The sequence below is a fragment of the Squalius cephalus genome (genome assembly GCF_949319135.1).
Source record: "Squalius cephalus genome assembly, chromosome: 20".
Taxonomy (NCBI): domain Eukaryota; kingdom Metazoa; phylum Chordata; class Actinopteri; order Cypriniformes; family Leuciscidae; genus Squalius; species Squalius cephalus.
The window spans coordinates 2496684-2512221 of record NC_137141.1 but is presented as its reverse complement, the minus strand read 5'-3'; the positions used below and the strand labels follow the sequence as shown (position 1 = coordinate 2512221).

The 15538-nt window shown below is 42.6% G+C and overlaps 1 pseudogene across 1 annotated transcript; it reads right to left on the bottom strand.

Annotated features, from left to right (window-relative positions):
- Positions 1-4101: 4101 nt before the first annotated feature.
- Positions 4102-10978, bottom strand: LOC307148020 (E3 ubiquitin-protein ligase TRIM39-like; annotated as a pseudogene). Its single transcript, XR_013824111.1, has 5 exons — positions 10421-10978; positions 8183-8278; positions 7636-7966; positions 7434-7552; positions 4102-5208 (listed from the first exon to the last, which is right to left on the bottom strand). The product of XR_013824111.1 is annotated as an E3 ubiquitin-protein ligase TRIM39-like (transcript).
- Positions 10979-15538: the final 4560 nt, after the last annotated feature.

The window sequence follows — 15538 nt, the reverse complement described above, 5'->3', positions numbered from 1 at the left end:
TTAAAACTTTCCTGTCGTATCAGCGTGCACTCTTCAATACCAAGCGTAAATGCAGCGCGCCCTGTAGGCCTATCACAGCATGTAGGCTACGTCGTGTTCTGTCATCAATTAAGAATTGAAATAACCAAAAGGGATATTAAAACTGCGTCATTTTTCATTATTAATATTCTAACATTTTATCAATATTGCAAAGCCATCAAAACTGACTCGTGTCATAAAAAAAATATTTTGTGACCAAAAATGTGAAAAATACATCTAGCCTAAATGATCGTTCTTGACATTCTTTTAACTATAAGCAACCCAATTTGTCTAGATCTGTAATATTATTTCCTTTGTAATGAGCTTGTCTTTGTTTTAAATTATATTGTATTTTTATTGTGAGTGTGAACTGCTGCACAGTCGTGATTTAGTCAGCTTGATTAACATTATTACAATGTATTCCAATTTAACACAGATGTTCTTTGCTAATTACAGAAACTATAAGCAAAATATAAGTATACATATATATTTATAAAGTAAACAAACAAAATATTGCACTGGTGTTTGATTGAAATGTAACATAATAATCCTTAAAAGATTTCTCATTTAAGGCCATTCCTGTTTGAAATATGTGATTGTGTATTGTCAACAATAAGCAGAAACATTCTGCATTTACATTTTGTACTGTGGATCAGGATCATTCATTTCAACCTTTATCCTCATTCTCATGTTTAAGAATCTGTTATCTGCTTGACAAATAATTTATGCTACTGCCCACTGACATGCTTTTAAAGCTATTGTTATCCAATTTTTTTGGCCTTCAAACACCTTAAAATGCACATATGTAGGTCCGAGAAATCCAAATTTTCACGGGGGAGCATGCCCCCGAACCCCCCTAACTACCTCGCATTTGAATTCGCTTACGTGTCTGTGGGGTAATGTGGGCTGGTGTGGCTGCCCACTCCATATAGACCTACAATATACATTATTCTCTCTATCGAATCATGTTATCTTGTAACCCACCCCCAGCCCCTGATGTTTCGGGCTTAACTCCTGATGTTTTTAAAACCTAGAAATGCCCCTGGCGCCGCCCCTGCACCTTTCAAATCTTTCTCTCTCTCTCACACACACACATGATTTAGCTATTACATTTGTGTTGCGGTTATGAGGGGGTCCTTGGAATTTTTTCTGCCCTATGAGGGGTCCCTATCTCCACATAGTTTGAGAACCCCTGCTCTAGCGGAACAGATGGTAGCCACCACCGCTGGTGGTAGGGTACTCAAACCTGCCTCGTCCCGTCCAGGAGCCACATGTGGAGGTTCCAAAGATCGGGACCAGGGTGCCACAGGGTGCCACAAGTTTGGAGAACCAGGTCCGGGTGGGCCAGTGTGGCGTGACCAAAATGACCTGCTCCTCGTCCTCCCTGATCTTGCACAGGTGGATCTGCGCCAGTGCATCCATGCCGAGCATGCCCTCGGTAAGGGAATAGAACAGGTCGCAGTGGGACGAGTCGTGGGAGGCAAACAGATCTACCTGTGCGTCCCCGAACTGATCCCAAATCAGCTGAACCGACCGGGGATGGAGTCTCCATTCTCCGGGGTGAGGCCGAAGCCGTAAGAGCTCGTCGGCTGCATAGTTCAGGTCTCCCGGAATATAAATGGCTTGAAGCGACCTCAGATGCTTCTGACTCCATAAGATGAGGTGGCGGGCGAGTTGCGACATACGGCGGGAGCGTAGACCACCTTGTCTGTTGATGTACGCTACTGTCGCGGTATTGTCTGTTCGGACTAGTACGTGCTGACCCTTGAGCAACGCATGGAAGCGGTGCAGAGCTAGACGTACAGCCAGCAACTCGAGGCAATTGACATGCCAAAGGCGCTGGGGTCCTGTCCAGGAGCCCGCGGCAGCATGTACATTGGACATGGCGCCCCAGCCCGTGGTGGAGGCATCTGTCGATACAACAACATGCCTGGAAACTCGTTCTAAGGGCACTCTGGCCTGAGTCACTGAGACTCGGAACGTGCCATGTTGCCATGCCCACCTCGGGACTCGATCGCGAAGCCAGTGCTGAAGCGGTCTCATATGAAGCAATCCGTGTGGCGTTGCTGCGGCTGCGGATGCCATATGTCCCAGGAGCCTCTGAAATAGTTTCAGTGGAACCGCACTCTTGCTCTCGATTCAGTGACTGCGTGCGCTCGCTCGTAAGCTGCGTGCACATGGTGACCGAGTCGATTTCCATACCGAGAAAAGAGATCCTCTGCACGGGGCAGAGTTTGCTCTTCTCCCAGTTGACCTGAAGGCCCAGACGAGCTAGGTGCCGGAGCACAAGGTCCCTGTGTTCGCAAACCTGGTCTCGAGAGTGAGCTAGGATCAGCCAGTCGTCGAGATAGTTCAGGATGTGAACCCTGTGTTCCCGTAGAGGAACAAGGTCTGCCTCGACGACTTTCGTGAAGACGTGAGGAGACAGGGCTAGCCCGAAAGGGAGAACCACGTACTGGTATGCCTGCCCCTCAAAAGCAAACCGTAGGAACGGTCTGTGTCGAGGAAGAATGGAGACATGGAAGTAGGCGTCCTTCAGGTTGATCGCTGCGAACCAATCCTGCGGCCACACACATTCGAAAATGCGTTTGGCCGAGAGCATCTTGAACGGCATCCTGTGAAGGGAGCGGTTCAAGACGCGCAGGTCCAGGATTGGCCGTAACCCACCGGATTTCTTCAGGACAATGAAGTAAGGGCTGTAGAAGCCGGACCTCATTTCGGCTGGTGGGACAGTCTCAATTGCGCCCTTCGCCAGTAAGGTAGCAACCTCCGCTCTCATGACAGGGGCATTGCCACCGACCATAGTGAAGCGGACTCCCCTGAAGCGGGGAGGAGACCGTGCGAACTGAATCGTGTAGCCGAGCCTGATAGTTCGGGCGACCCAGCGGGACAGGTTGGGAAGTTCTAACCAGGCTCCCAAGAACTGTACCAGCGGGGTCAGATGTCCCCTCGGTGGTGCAGCAAAGCGGAATGACCGGCCCAGACGTGGGTGGCATAGCGGCCCGGTGTGGGGACACGGTCATTGGCTGCGTCCTGACAGAGGAGACCAGGGAAGGACCAGCGTTCCACGGGGGTCTGCTCTGCCAGGGGTCTGGCGACAGCGGGGGATGAGAGTGGCGGGGCCCGGGGGCAGCGCGCACTGTCATTCGAGAACTATGTGACAGAGGAGGGTGATAGTGGCGGGATCCGTGGGTGGCGCGCACTATCGTCCGAGAACTCTGTGTGCTCAGGGATAAGGGTGTCAGTTCTTTCTTTAACTACATTAGGGTGCTGGAAGGAGTGGTCCTGCTACCACCTCCTGTAAACTACTGACGCTCATCCTTGAGCTGCTTGTCTCGGGGGCAACGCTTGGCCTGGCGTTTAGCAGGGCTCGAGGCTGGAGAGGGCGGGGGCGCCTTCCTGCGGCTTCCTCCATGACACGGCCCGGGTGAAGGCTGCTGCTGGGGCCGTGCGGGAGGGGCGGGAGCCGTGGGAGGGTGCCCTCCGCGGCGAGCAGACTGAGGCACCTGTGCCGACGGTTGGGTGGAGGCAGCAACGGGCCGTCGGGACAGGATGTGTTTTATAGCCTCAGTCTGCTTCTGCGCGGTTAAGAACTGTTGGGCAAAGTCCTCAACCGCACCGCCAAAGAGGCCGGCCTGGGATATGGGGGTGTCGAGGAACCGGGTCCGCTCATCATCCGGCATATCAGCCAGGTTCAGCCACAGGTGTCTCTCCTGGACCACGTTGGTGGCCATCACCTGACCCAGGGAGCGTGCGGTCACTTTAATCGCCCGGAGAGCGAGGTCAGTGGCGGCACGCAGCTCATCGAAGAGCCCTGGGTCAGTCCTACCCTCGTGCATGCTTAGGTTCACCATGAGAAGAAGCGCTCTGAGGACACAGTTGCATCGCAACGGAGCGTTCAACTGGGGGGACCCCAGTGTACCCGTTGGCAGCGGCCCCGTCGAGGGGAGGAAAGGCGGAGAAGGCCGACGAACGATCACAGGAAGACAGTGGTGCCTTCCAGGACCTCGTGACCTCCTCATGCACATCCGGGAAGAATGGCATTGGGGTTGGACGCTGGCGTTGACATAAGGTTAGGAGGAAATCTATATATATAAATAAATTATATAAATGAAAAGAGCCTTAAGATAAATAAGGTTTTGAGCTGCAAATTATTTTCACATTCATTTAAAATTGCCCTGTGACATCCATCCTATGACGTGATTGAAGACAGAAAGATAAAGGAACAAGAGAAAAAGCTAATATGACAGTGTTTAAGACAGAAAAAGACATTTCCACAATGAAATACATTATGCATATTTCATGTACATTAAATGATATTACATTAGGGACGTCTCTACAATTATTAACCCAGAAAAACAAACCAAAACTATGCTTGACACATCATTTAAACCAAAATAAACAATTATTTATTTACAAATTCATTGAAACTGTCCATGTAGAATTAGGCTCAGTTTATAGAAAAAAATATTATATAATTATGTGAAAATTAGCAAAGTGACAAACTTCACTCTTGTTTTTTGATCTGTTAAAGCAACATGAGAGTGTGAGTGTTGCTGTAGTGCTGGATATCAGTCATGTGATCATCACGGCCCAATCACAGCCACCATACTGATATTCAGATCAACCGCACTCTTACTCATGAGATATGGATTAAATATTGGAAACATGATGAAAGCAGGAAGATCCAGATCTACAGGAGTGATGTTTACTGACTATTATCCGGTAAGATCCTCATTGAGGAAGAACACCAGAAGAATGGAAAGAGTGTGTGAGTGAAGGTGGTTGTGAATGTGTGTAGATGTGTGTTAGTTACAGGATCAGAGAACGACACCGTTCCTCTGTCATAGTCCAGATTCACTCTCACACGATCAAGCTTCTGTTTAACACGAAAACCTAGAGTACATCCGTACGACACACACCAGACATCAGTGTTGAAGAAATAACTTCCCTTCCTCTGGTTTGATGCTGTTGTTACTCCAAGAGTCCAGTGTTTATTCTCTTTAACCTCCACATCCCAGCAGTGTGTTCCTGAGTTAAAAACCTCTGAACCCAGAACACAGGGATAATAGTTAAATCTCTCAGGATTATCAGGAAGAAGTGGATTGTTCCGCCTCCGTCTCACACTGGTCAGATCATCAAACAGGACGAGATCTGGATCTGCAGTGTTTGGATCCAGAATAACAGGAGCTGATGAGACACAATCAACAGATGCTTTTATTCTGATCTTCATATAATGATCGACAGTGAACCCAACACAGATTATTATGAATTATGACACTCATACTGTTGATCAAACACATTTTCCTCTGATCACTGTCAGTGCTATTAGTTTCACACTCGTTTTTATCATCAGCGTTTAACGGCATCAACTACAAACATTAAATATGGGATCAGACATTTGTGTCCATCAAGAGAAACTGATACTTTGGGAAAAGTATCTATCTATCTATCTATCTATCTATCTATCTATCTATCTATCTATCTGCCAATTGTAGGGTTTGAGGGCGAACCAAACACAAATGTATCTTCCAGGTGATTTGTTCAAACATAATTCCACACAGAACCCAACACTCCAGACCCCAAATCACCAATCCAGAACCATAAAATCCAGGCTCCAGCCAGTCTACGCTACGAACTTTATGGCCATGCAAGCAACTAAAGGAAGAACGTTGTCAATGTTAGATGGTTTGGAAAAGACTGATTGGTTCAGAGATGCCAAAGCTCAGGGCCCGACCAAGATAACGGCAGAGGTTGCTTGATCCCACGACAGATATACAAAACAGACCTCCTTCTTTTTAAGGACCTCTGAATGACCCCAGGGTTTGAAATCTCTTAAAACCACAGAGACTGAGACTTTACCTATAAAAATATATAAAATCATCCCAAAACAATTCTCGATGGACTTATAATCAAACATTGTGCAACTACATAATTCTATATTGTGTCTACAACCTATATGTGTGTCTAATATGCTTAGATCCCATATGTCATGTAATTGTTATAACTATTAGATGTTTGAATGAAAGTGTGTCTCATTTCCTATCAGTATGATCGTATGTGCTTAATTCAAAAGATGGCTTGATTGAAATCTGTGTAAAATGTTTTGTATTCTTATAATAGGAATAATGTCTAAACTGTGGCCTCTGTACTCTCTGCTAGCGCTGGAGAATAAAGAGATCACAGATAACGCATGATTTATGATGAGAAGTGAAGAAAATGCCACCTCTCAAATAAAGCCAGGGTCTAATTGGTCAGATCTCCTCCAGGAGGTTGGACAAACATTTGAGTTTAAAATCTTAGGACCCGAACAAAGCTTTGGGGGAGAAAACAAAGAAAAGAAAAGTGATTCAAAACAATCATGGAGAAGCCATGACGGAGTAACCAGATAGACGAGTAACCATGTAGACGAGCAGACGAAAGAACCAAAATCAAGATCAGAAGAACATGGGTTAAACAGCTTCATTCAAGCCATCTAACTTCTCTCGTCTCAAATTTCTTTCTTTTCTTAGTTTTCTTTTCTTTTCCGTTGTGAGTCTCCGTTCTAAGTTAAGTTTTGCGGCAAAGTTTCGGTCCACGATTCGACTGCAAAGCCTGCTTCCAACTTCAAAGACTTTCTATCCATCCGCCAGCACACCACGTGATTGGCCGCCCCAGACATCTATCCAGGCAGGAGGAGACGCCTGCCAACGAACCCGGGAAACCCCTTTTACGCCAACGAAGGGAATCCCCAAAAAGAATGCAAAGACAAGCAAGTAGCCTCCAAACTCTTAAGCTGAACTGGTGCATTGATATAGATTTAATAACCAGCCTAAGAAACGATAGAAGGGTTAAATTAATGATTGATGGTTCGTTCAGGTCATGTCATGTGCATATAGAAACTTGGGATTTCATCATCTCACTCTTAAAACTCATTCTTTCCTCACTCTCTTTCTTTCTGCAACTCTTATGAATGTGTGTGCGTGTGTTTGTGTTAGATATTAGTTTTATGTGTTAGAATAATCAATAAAGTCTTGTTTGTATTTTAAAGAGAAGTGTTACTTGTGTTATGTGCTTACAAATTTAATGTCTTAAACTGCTGATCTTAAAGTTACCTTGCTAATAAATAGTATTTCACTATAGTTTGGATATTTATATCCGCTGCAGAGCTGATAGTTACGGCCGGTTTAAATGAACCCTGGACGAGTCATTTGCATGACCGTAATAAGTTTTACCGTAATAAGGGGATTCTTTCGAATTCCCTATAAATGAATTAATAATTCCTTTTGAGCTAAATTGACCTGTCAGAATCACTACATTACGTTACACTATCTATCTATCTATCTATCTATCTATCTATCTATCTATCTATCTATCCGTCTGTGTCATGAAGAACCTTTAACTCTCCAGCTCAGATCTCCTGCAGTCAGACTCACTGTTTTGGGCGATGTCCTGCATCTTCTTCCAGACTCTGAACGGCAGGTTGCCCAAGTATCGTGGCACATGAATTAAAGCTCCAGAAGCCATCTGTGGATCCGGCTGTGAGCTCTGGACTCTGTGGAAGAACATTCAGGAGTCAGAACTGCAGTGGCTTTGGATCAGAACCAGAGAGACCAGAGACAGGAGCAGATCACTCACCTTTCCATTGAGACTGGAAACTCCTGCAGAACAAACACACCATTTATCATCAACAACTCAATCAATCAACCAATGATCAACCAATGATCTGAAATCAGACCTTCAGAAAGCAGACGTCATTGGCTTTCATCATCTCCTCCATGTCTTTGATTGTGTGTGAAAGAGCTGAGATGTGTGTGTTCATCTCCTCCAGCTTCTCCTTCATCCTCTGCTTCTTCTGCTCCTCTTCCTCCCTCAGTGCAGTGACTGTAGCTTCTTCTTCATCTCTGAGAAACTGATGAAGCTTCTCAAACTGCTGTTTAATCTGACGCTCTGTGTGCTCAGCTTGAGACTGAAATCACATCACATTCACTTCAATCATCTCAATCGACACACATCAACACTTCACATCATTCATATCAGAGATAAACTCGGATACCCGACATAGAACGGATCCAGGAGCAGATTGATGCTCGTCATTTACAGAAATAATAAACTGTAATCCATTATATTAAATCATAACTGTATACAGTGATACTATACATGACTCTTGACTCTGTTTCCTCACCTTGATGTGTTGAACTGTTTTCTCAAACTCTCCTTTCATTTTTTCTTTGCGTTTAAGTTTCTCTTGTAAGGTCTTCAGTGCTGTATTGAGCTCCTCCTAGAATTGAACAAAAAATATAAAACACAAGATTACAGTGAAGAGAGGAAGAGAAGACAATACAGTGATATGATCATATAATACACTGAAAAAGTATTTGCCCTCATCCTGATTTCTTCTATTTTTGTGCACATCTCACATTAAATTGACTCAGAAATTAAAACATAAAACAAAGACAACCAGAGTAAACACAAAGTATAGTTTGTAAAAGAAAATGTTATTTATTGAAGCAAAAAGTTATGCAATACCAACAAGGCCAGCGTGAAAATGTATTTGCCCCTGTAGTTACTAATTCCTCAAATATATTAAATGTATTTATAATGTGGTTCAGCTCGACTAAACACAACCAGTCCTGATTACTGAAGCCCTATTCAATCAAATCAACACTTAAATAGGACATTTTCAACAGCATCAAGTTTGTTAAAGGGTCTTAAAGTGCCCCATATGCTTTTTTTAATATTCCCTTTCATGCAGTGTGTAATACGGCTGTTTGTGAATGTAAATGTTCTGCAAAGTTGTAAAGTGGAAAGTGCTCGATAAATAAAGTTATTGTCAAGAAATAATCGAGTCTGAACCGCCTAAACGAGTCGTCAGTAACTCCAGTCTCACTTCTGTGACCGGCATACGTAACAATAGCCGCGTTTCCATTAAAGATTCGTGCAAAACTTTTGCGATTTTTTCTAAATATCGATAAAAAACTATTGCGAAATGACGGCGTTTCCATTAACCGATGTTATGCGACTAAAACGTCATTTTTTCCTCTCGCGATAAGTCATTCCAAAAATCATGGCAACGGACATTTGTAAGTTTATATATATCACAGTCACGTACCGCACTAGACGTTATTATTATTAATGGAAGGAAACGTAGGCGTGTTATCCAAGCATTAATGGCAAGGAAAGACCTTGTGTCTGTGAGCGGCACATATGAAGTGTTTCTGGGTTTTTCTCACTCATTTCTGCTCCGAGGTCTTGATTGTGGCATTTCTTTGATGTTTAGAATCCAGTATTTCTGTCATTCTTTTGTCTTTTATGAATTAAATAAAGAACTCCGTCTCGTATTCTGTCCAAACACACCGCGCCTTCTAAGTCAGGTGACCTGTAAATGCGCAAAAACTGTTTCCATTGCAGTTTTGCGAAATATTTCTTTTTCGAATAGCCTGAAAAACCACCTCATGCGAGCGTAAAAACTTTTTTGCGATATAAGTGAGTTTTTGCGAAATTTACGTGTTTCCATTGAGCGCATTTTCAATTCGCAATTTCAATTTGCGCAATTTAAAGGGTAATGGAAACGCGGCTAATGTAACACATTTGCATAAGTAACGCCTATGGTCTTCATTGGCTGCCCGCGAACAACGTCTACTTTGCCCCGCCCTCAAAAGCTGCAGCTGTTCGTGTTCATGTTGTGTAGATGTCGACAAGATGCAGTTTTCTGCGCTTCAAAAGAAAACTCTCTTTGTAAACACTTCCAACGGATGAGGATTCAAATTAAATCAGTGGTTAAAATGACCAGCAGCGACACAACAGCAGTGTAACCTTCTGACGACTGCTTCTCAAATCTCTGTGAGGTCTAAATGGGATTTACAAAACACCTCAAATCAATGTAACACATTTGCATAATTAACACCTATGGTCTTCATTGGCTGCCGGCAAACAACGTCTTCTTCTTTGTTCTGTGACCTCACATTACTAAGCGCTCTTTAAATAACAAAAAAATACTGCATCATTGACTTTAGTCCAGGTTTCAGTTGGTCAATGGCTCAGTTTATTTCAGTTCCTCAAAATAGCAATAGTCCAACAATGCTCCTGAACACATTCCTCGTTCTCAGACAAGCATGCCATGGGTGCACAGATCGGCGCAAATGCATTTGCTATTTAAACATCGTGGCGCAGGACATGAAAATGAAAACTGCGTGGGCTGAAACTAGTGTGTGTGTGTGTGTGTGTCTGTGTGAGTGAGTGTGTGTACGTGTGTGTGTGTGTGCATGTCTGTGTGAGTGTGTGTCTGTGAGTGTTTCTGTGAGTGTGTGTGTGTGTGAGTATGTGTGTTCGAGTGTGTGTGTTTGAATGAGTGTGTGTTCACTACTCTCTTAATGTCACTTTCAGTTTCATTTACATGTAAAACAAGATTTATTTGTCTTACCTTATATGATGAAACCGCTTCACTGATGGATCTGAATTTATGATTGTCGTGTTGTTGTGAAGTAACACACACTAAACACACAAGCTGTTTGTCCTCCAGACAGAAGAGTTTGAGTTTCTCACTGTGTAAACTGCAGATCTCCTCAGATCATGATGAACGAGTCTCATTTCTCTCCTTCAGGAACGACTCATACATGTTTTATAATGCCAGATTAAAAGGAGGTTGATCTCTTGAGGATCTTCTCCTGCAGACAGGACACTCCTGAGTTTTCTTGGTTCTCCAGAACTGTTGAAGACACTCTTTACAGACACTGTGACTACATGATAAAACAACAGGAGCCTTGAAGATTTCACAGCACACGGGACAAGAAAGCTCTTCAGCAAAGACATTTAGTGAAGCCATTTTTACCGTTTGAGCTCCAGCAACACAAACTTTACTTTCACTTTCTGAACGACGGGTTTAAAAATGAATCGCCTTGAGAATCACAGCGATCTGCTGTCTGTTCAGAAACAAATGTCTCAAAAATCCTTCTTGAAAGTGTTTGTCTTCATTCCCCACTGATCGCTGCTTCTTTATTGCTTTTGTTGAGAGAGAAGAGTCAGCATGATGTGGTCAGTGTTGTAAGAGGGTTGGAGTTTATGATCACATGTGGTTCAAAGAACAACATCAGGATTTCTTCAGGTTAAATTTTTACTTCCATTTTCCAAAACTTCAATTAAAACTTTCTCAGGTATAATGCTACAAATTAAAGCATTGAATCAAACACTAAAGAACAATGAAAAACACAAATATTGGCAATAAAAAAGACACTTTATTTGTGTGTTTTATTTATTGCTCTTTATTTTTAGATAGATTGTTTGTTCAAGTATCCAATTGTTGCGGACAATGTCTCGCACCACAAAGAAACTCCCGACACCACTGGCTTATTTTATTATTTTATTTATTCCACTTGGATATTTTTTTACAATGAGGATACAAGTACTTAAATAAAGTTATAAAGTTTGTGGTGGTCAACAATAAAGTGCTTCAAATAAACCATCATGTCCAGAGTGAGACGAGGCAAAAATACAATGTCATTATTTGAAGTAAAAACAACAACAAAATACCTCCATTTTTTGTGTCCTGGAGGAACAATGTCAGCAAACAACAATGTGAATAGAATTGAAATAACCTTTGTGGAACGGTTTTACACTCTAAAAATCAACCATCAATTAATACATCCTAGAAAGCAAATCCTGTTCTGACATAACGAGAAAGAAAGATATAAAGACAAGACCATGCACTATATCAAATGAGGAGTTATTGCAAACATGAAAATACTTCAATGTATTAAAGTCCCACTGTAGTCAATAATTGTATCCCTTAAACTCATCTTTGATCACCAAAATTACATATTTAGTCTTCATGCCTTAAAATATCTTGAATGTAACTCGACACCCTTGCCTCATTTAGTATGCGTGGTTCTATAAATATGCAAATGAGCCCCGCCTCCACTCACTCACTCACTCAGAGATCCACTGGTTGGCGATCACACGTTGATCTGATTGGTTACAAGGTAGTTTGTGACTTCAGAAACACCAGCGATTTCAAAGCGTGTTTTTGAGACTGTCTTTGGTTCACTGCAGTTTTAAGGAGGAAATACTCAGCAATGCTGTCGACTTATGAACTTACACATGGTTTGTCTTAAAGCGTATTAAAAACACCACATAGACACATAAACAACATTAAAAGCTGGATTTTCACCACAGGAGGACTTTAAGTGTAGAAGTTCCCTTTTGATACGGTTCACTCACATTGTCTGCTTTTAGCTGACGCTTTTTGGGAAAAACTCCTGTTTTCTCCGAATTCTGAATGATTTGTTCACGTCTCTGCAAGTGTGAAAAGGGTGGGGTTGGCTGCCTATATAAGCCACAGAAATGCCATCTTTCTCCTTCAGCAAGAAGATCATCTCATTGCTCCGAAGAAGACTGAAGCCTCGTGCACACCTTGGGGCGATTATCGCGCACGCTTATCGTCAGTGTTTTTTCTATGCGTCTTTGTGTTCATACCCAAACGATTTTCACTGGCGATGCGCCGAGTGAACGTGCAAATTCACTCCCTGACAGTAGATGGCGCTCCCTAACTCACCATCGCATCCTATTTGATCTGCAATTCCTCACCATAACAACTACCTCTTATCGAGATTTGTGTTGTCGCTGTGGTGTTTATCATAAAGCTCTTTATGTTCAGACACCAAAGAGACCAGCAGCTCTACATTCATCTTGCCTCGTTGCATCTTCTTCTTATTCGTCTACTTACTTCCTCTTCGTCGTCTTCTTCTATCAATGTGTTGGCAAGACCGTTTTATGCTTGAGCGCCACCAAGTAACGTTACTGTAACTTCAGCAGCTCCAGGCACATGAATACAAGCGCTAATCTCATTGGTTGGCCAGTTTTGTCAAACCAAAAAAACGAACCCGAGGCGTTTTTTAAAAAATTACGCTTTTACGCCTGACGTTTTGCACGTTGGTGGGATTTACAGTTAAAGACCCAGAACCAGATATGATGAATAAAGACCTGGAGTCAAGAGTGCAGTCAATTGAAGAAAATGTTTTACTGAAGATAGTTTGCAGTTTCATCAGCAGAAGTCAGCTTCAAGACTCACACAGGAGTTCGTAGGCCGCCCCGCTTACAGTTACAAAGATCACAGCAGTTATACCCTTCACCAAGGTCTAAGCTATGCCCTTGCTTCAGGTTGAATGATTCTCATTGGCAAAGAAATAGATAAACGTAGTAATTTTCTACACATATACAGATAGACTGATGCATATCTCCATCGATTAGACAGCTGACACTCGGACCCTGAAGTTAGGCACGTCATGACCTTCCAGGTCGCAGATCTGGATTGATGGGTGCCAACATGTTGAAGAAAACAAGTCAGCCAATCTCCAATAATGCCAGCTGTTCTTTACCCTGTAACCAAAAAGACTAACACACACACCGACACACATCTTCTTCAAGGTTGGATTTGGCCAAGCTCTAATTATAAACAGGAGAGTCTTCTCAAAACATCAAGATAATATGTTCTTTCTCTCAAGGAGAGCACACTTTAGTCTAACTGGAAAGAAAGAAAGAAATGGTCCCTTAAATTGTAGACTTCAATGACCCCTGTGACCATAGTTGTCAGGGTAGCCTAGAAAAGCAGATGGATGTATTGAAACATGTTAAAGAAGTCCAAAATTAATTTCTGGAAGCCGGGCTAAATGAGCAAGCACTGTTACTGCATTCCTGACATTTGAGCCAGACCCTCAGTCACCTCTCAGATATTTCATACAGACTTTGAAAGAATACAAGAAAGAAAATTTTTGATAATCACACTCATAGAGGAAAATATTGATCATTTATTAATAACTTTATTGCCAACCATATATGTAAATGACTCATCAAATCACTCAAAAGGATCTAGATATACTGAAGAGACAAGGAATTCCAGATTTTCCCCTTCAGTTCCCCATTTTAGACCAATGAGGGGTCCAATACCGCCACGTCTGGTCTATCAAGTGAGGTCTTTTCATTTCCAGTCTTGCATCTTTTCAATCTGCTGCCACCCGCGATTGGAACGCTCTGCAAAATATTCTCAAACTGGAGACATTCATTTCAATTGCATCCTTCAAAACTATTATATCATCCTTGTTGACGGATATATGCACTTGCTTCTCTACATAGGTTTTTTTTTTTTTTTTTATCACCCACTATCACTTCTATGTACCTGTACACTTAGCTGGTTATAAGTGTCTGTTGTCTACTGTGTTGTGTTTTAAACTGTATCTTGTATGTATTTAATGTATTTATTTTAGCCCTCTTTCCCTTTCCCTAAGTGGTTATTCCACTTGTCAGGCCGCCATTGTAAATAAGAACTTGTTCTTAATGACTTGCCTGTAAAAATAAAGGTTAAAAAAAAATAAATAAAAAAAAAAGATCACTACGGAAGGCTGGGTAGTGATGCATGCTTCCCTGATGGATCACACTTGTCTCTTCACCCCATCATGGACATGCTGGAAACTAAAAATTCCGGTCCCCATAGCAGGGGCTCTCACATCTTCCACTCACAACAGGGCGTTGATGTTTTCTCTCGACGGCTGGCCGTTCAGGCTGTTTGTCAGCATCAGCAGTCGGGTGTCCTCCTCCGCAGGATTCACTGTTCTGCAGGCAGACCTGAACATATAAAATAAACAACAGTGAACAAACATCCAGATACACAAACAAAGCAACAATAATCCCACACATGCTCCGAATGCATAAAGCACATACTTCGCTACACTCATGACCATATCCTCAGATGCTGTTACAAATTCTTCCCAAGCCCCCTCTACAAACTCCTCCACAGATTCCGTCACATCAGTAACGACTGACCCTACTGTGAAGGCACACATCAATGCTTTTGCCAAAGCCGACGGTTCTACAGGTTCTGACATAAACTGAGCCCTATTTGATCTTAGCCATACTGAAATCAAATGTTCATAACCAGCAAAAGCATCCGTTGTTTTAATTTGATTCATGAACAAATTCATGTATTTCTCATGGGATCGCCTCGCCTTCACCTCTGGATAATACTCTGTCTTGTTTTTCATCTCTGCAAAACATAAAGCAAGTTCACCACAATCTCCATGTTTACACTCATTAGCCGGGCTCCACAACGGTCCAATAGCATGTACAAGCTTAAGATTAGCACAATTACCAGAGTTTGGTTTAGCATTGAGGTCCCTAATCTCCTGAACTGATGGAATTGGTTGTATGAATTGACAAAATTGCTTTTCCCTGTTGAACCATTTGTTCCCTATGGCTACATCGGTTACCTGAGGCCACATGAACACCTGAAAAGTTCTGCCAAATCAAATCATCACAGGTCAACGGCACATGCAATCTTGTTTTTCTGCTGTCTACAATCTCTAAACATAAATGGAACATGTTAATATGCATCCATGCAGTAACATTATAGACCATCAAGGTGGCACTATAGCACTTACTTTCAAGATGGTCATGTAATGTTTCCATTCTAATAACAGATTTATTAGCAAGCACTATAACAAGATCATATTGTTGTAACACATCAAAATAATTCACCCTGGTATAATCTGGC